The sequence below is a fragment of the Capsicum annuum genome, chromosome 6, assembly GCF_002878395.1.
Source record: "Capsicum annuum cultivar UCD-10X-F1 chromosome 6, UCD10Xv1.1, whole genome shotgun sequence".
NCBI lineage: Eukaryota > Viridiplantae > Streptophyta > Magnoliopsida > Solanales > Solanaceae > Capsicum > Capsicum annuum.
In genome coordinates this window covers 3,192,287-3,196,652 of record NC_061116.1, presented here as the reverse complement: position 1 = coordinate 3,196,652, position 4,366 = coordinate 3,192,287, and the positions used below count along the sequence as shown (strand labels likewise).

Genomic DNA, 4,366 nt, shown 5'->3' with positions numbered 1-4,366 from the left:
AGTTTAGTGGCCCATTACCTATCAAATTAAAGATTTTTGAGTCTTCATTCCAACGCCAAAAACAACTCATTAATCCGAGACACAACTAAAAAGTTATGTGTGTTTTACTAAGAACAGTCAGAACAGCCTACCAGACGAATATTTTCTATTCTTTGCTTATCTTTTCACATTCCAGGAGAGGTTATTTCATCCTTTACTTTTCCCATAAACTCCAATTCCTTTTAAAAACTCTATTTCAATCAGTTTCAAAGTTTTTTTTCCGCCTTAACACCTCTCTCCTTTCTCTCAAACTCAAGCTTAAGAAATCCAAGAAAATTGGCTCAAGAAATCAAGCTTGGTTCACTCTTTGCCACTTAAATTTCATCAACGGCTTGTGATATCTAAAACTACTCTTTCCTTGTAATTCTTTGAAATTCATGGTCTCCAATCCAAGATGTTACAAATAAGCTAGGGTTGACTAAATTCCCATACTCCTATCCCTCAATTGAAGGCATAAATATCTCCCAGATCCTTTGGATAAGAAAAAAGAATAAAAAAATCTTTTTTTTGTCCATCATCTTCCATCCTTCTAACTGTTGAATTGATCTCATCCAATTGTAGCTTTATAATCTTTTGTATATCTATTTTATTGGTTGTATGCCTACTGCACTTGTCGTATAACTGCTTCACTAGTTGTTTTGTATGATTTCCTTCTTGTTTTTGCAAAAAATATTGACCTGTTTGCTTGGTAAATGGCTCCTTGAATATTGAACTCTCCATATTGATATCGTCTGATTCTTGGATTGGGAGTTTGAGTTCTCTTTTGACTGTTAATAACTGCTTTATCTTCTACACGGATCTCATGTTAATCCATTTTCAAAAATCTCAGGTTGTAGATGATCTGTAATACAATATCTAGCCAATCCTCCATGTCAAAATCTCAGTCATGCCATCATGTGAATGTTTCTATTAAAGTTATAAGATCAAATTTTATGAAACTCTTAAAGTTTATGATTCCAATTCCATAATCCATAAGAAAGTCACCTTCTCGCAACATTCCTAATATTCATTGCACTATGAACTATACATTATGAAATTGCAAGCCCTAGTCTAATAATATCAACTTCTCAAGAATTTTTCCATTGACCTAGTTAATAAATACTTAATATTCATATGAATATTTTTACAAGAACGCTTCCAATTATGTACATGAATTATATCATATTAAACCATGAAATTACCTATCATGACTCTCCACTATTGATAGTGTTAATTCATGAATATGAACCTATTACGGTTAACTGTCAATATGAGCCTAAAGTTGTTATACATAATTATGAACATAAAGAGGCTAAACCATGAGCATGAGCCTAAAAAGGATAAACTATGAACATGAATGTAACAAGACTAACATTTTGATCAATAACTAATCAAATAAATAAGATAACGTCATGAGCATAAGGGAGTTAGTTAGCAGACCGTGAAGGCATAGGTTGAAATGACAAATGCCCGAAACTATGTTTGTCGATATAGGATAGAGATTATTCCACAAGTCGGATGACTCTTTTTTTATGTGTCCCGAAAAGGGACTAACCATGGATACTTGCTAGCAAATTATGTTATGTCACATCCTATGCCCGACAAGGTATATGACGGCTTAGTTGATCGGGCCGAGATCAAACTCCATGTGCCCACATGGTGGTTTATGATGGTTCACTACCTTCTCCCACAAATAATCAAAGGAATTAAATCTACTTTACTTGGTCAAATATAAATTTAGTTTACACCCTTGTTCCTTTCCAGTTGCCTTCACTTATATTTGAATTTCATTGTTACTTCTAATCTCTTGTTGTACTACCCTCCCGAAATTGTTTTGCATACCAATATGTTCCATGTATTGATCGTCTTTGACACTACATCGTTTCATGATGTAGGTTTGGATCTCAAGTCCGCGGTCAAACACATCATTAGGATTATCATCTTCTGCTATTGGTGAGCCTCCTTTCTACCTGGGGCAAATTTAGATATGACAATTTCTCTATGGTCCTTTCAGTGTCAGGATATACCGGGGCCTTTTCCCGACAATTATAGTTAGTCATTAGAGCCTTCACAGATTTAGTTGTCAGACAGTTTTGTAATTTTTAGTCTTATTTGTCATGACTATTGTATCTTCAGATGTTAAAGTGATATTAATGAACATTGTTGAAAGACTTTATCCTTTAAGAAATCTTATTTATTCTGTTTCCTCTCTATTCGTTATGTTAGTTGTATGCTCATGTGATATGCCAAAACGTTCACTCGTACTAGCAATAGTATCGGGTGCGTGTCACGTCTACGGCCTTGGGTCGGGGAGTGACAATAATTCTTTCAGCTTCCTTTAGATTTCCACGACAACAAGTATTTCACTACTCAGATTGAACTTCTTTTTCTTGATGGTATTCTGGTTTGTTTGGAAAGCTGCATCTTTTTCTGAAGTTTGAAATGGGGCATTCAACAAGAGAAATTTTAATAACACATACTGTTGCATGAGGCAAAAGTTGTACAAAAATTATCGATGGTTGATTCCAAACGCATATCGATGGTTGATTCCACCAGCCTGCATGACAATTATTACTCCTTGTAGGCAGAGATCCCACTTCTTATTGCATTGGAATTTCTCAATGACTTCAGCACCTGAAGAGTTTTCACATGTTTGTGATGATGTATTTCATAGAAATATTTATGAAAACTTGAGTAAAACTGAGATATAGGATAACTTTCATATAGTAGAGAGGCTGCCGACCTTTGGTTTCACTTCCTTCTTTTCCAATAGCAGACAGTAGACTCCATGTATGTTTCAAGGAAAAACTCACCATTGAAGTCCCCAGCGTTCGGTGGAAGAAAAGTCAGAGTGCAAGGCATAGCAGCGGCATGCCTACTAGGAGGTGAACTGAGCGGCAAGGAAAGGTTCTGCTTTTGACGGGGACAGAAAATGTTTGTGGGAAAGAAAGAAACTTCTGCATAAAAGTTCTTTAGACATATACATGACATTCTGTATCTTAATGTTAGTGTTAATATGGATGATTATTGTATGACTTACCGATAAGTTGTTCACTTCCTCCTCTCTTTCTGCATTTTTCCCTCTTTCCATGATTGTACTTTCCAAAGTAACTTCTACTGCCCTTCCTTTCTAGTTCTCAAGGTCTGAAGCGCAAAAATTTTATCAGGTGGAAGAAGTAAGATTTCAGGAAACTGAAGAAAGAAACATACATGTCATAGAAGGAAACAATTTGCAGTAGTCAGACATATGAAAAATCATTTTCGAGATACTGGGCAAGTTCAAACATCACATGGTGTTTACAAAACGGTATCTCATAATGTTAATTGATACACACAGACAAAAAAAATGAAGTTTATACAATAAAGAAGAAAATAGAAGACCATTCACAAACAGTTCAGTTGAGACTTTCATCAAACTACGCGTTCAGTGTAGACATCTTTTTACACTGCAGCAATTGCAACTAAAAGAATCAGAATGGAGAAGAACCTGTTCTGCTGGTACTCAAGATATTTCGACCTTAAGTGCATCCCATCCTGTCATCTCTTCAACATATTGTTTAATCTTCAGTGCTGAATCTTCAAGTTGAGGGCTCTTTACAAGTTCTATCAGTTTTAATGAATCAACATCCCCCAAATTAGTCAGAATCTCCTCAAGCATATGTAGACACATAATTTCGTCCCTCCCCGATATCATTTTACCCGTTTTTACCTTATCCTACCGTGTACCCTCACCCATATAATTACATCCCACAAAAATACAAAAAAATAACTCTCAACAAAATCCCTAACAAATTTTTATTCTTTTTAACATCCTAACAACCCTTTCAATTAAAAGAAGACATACTACCCCTACCCCTACCCCCAACACCCCATACCCACGTGACCCCTTCCCCCTCATATTTCTTGTCCACAAAGGCAAAAAGGGATAAACATTAGAAAGGGGCCCACTAGGAAACTTCCAGGAAAGCCCACAATGAACCCATTTGTTTTAAGGGGATGAAATACATATATACACACATCATCATCATAATCACATTCTCACATAGAAAAACAATACCAAAAATTCATTCACAAAAAAAAAAAGAAAAGAAAAAGGAGATCATCCATCATCTTCTCAACAATTCTCACTGACCTTCACTCACAAGACACACTCACCATTCTTCGATTAACAACATCCTCCCCAAGATACTCTCACCTGACCATTAATCTCATATACACACAGTGAAGCGAGGGAGGGGGATACAAATCAGTGAGCAAAAACAGGATCAAAGGGGGGAGGACACCATTTTCTGGTTTCTTCTTCTTCGGAGACGAGGTGAAGCCACTTTCTTCTTCTTTTTATTCTCAT

At 35.9% G+C, this 4,366-nt stretch overlaps 1 long non-coding RNA gene across 1 annotated transcript; it reads right to left on the bottom strand.

Annotated features, from left to right (window-relative positions):
• Positions 1-1,832: 1,832 nt before the first annotated feature.
• LOC124899225 lies at positions 1,833-3,708 on the bottom strand. The gene is made up of 4 exons (XR_007056338.1): positions 3,506-3,708; positions 3,059-3,162; positions 2,762-2,975; positions 1,833-2,652 (listed from the first exon to the last, which is right to left on the bottom strand). It is a non-coding gene; the product is annotated as an uncharacterized LOC124899225 (long non-coding RNA).
• Between the last annotated feature and the right edge of the window lie 658 nt (positions 3,709-4,366).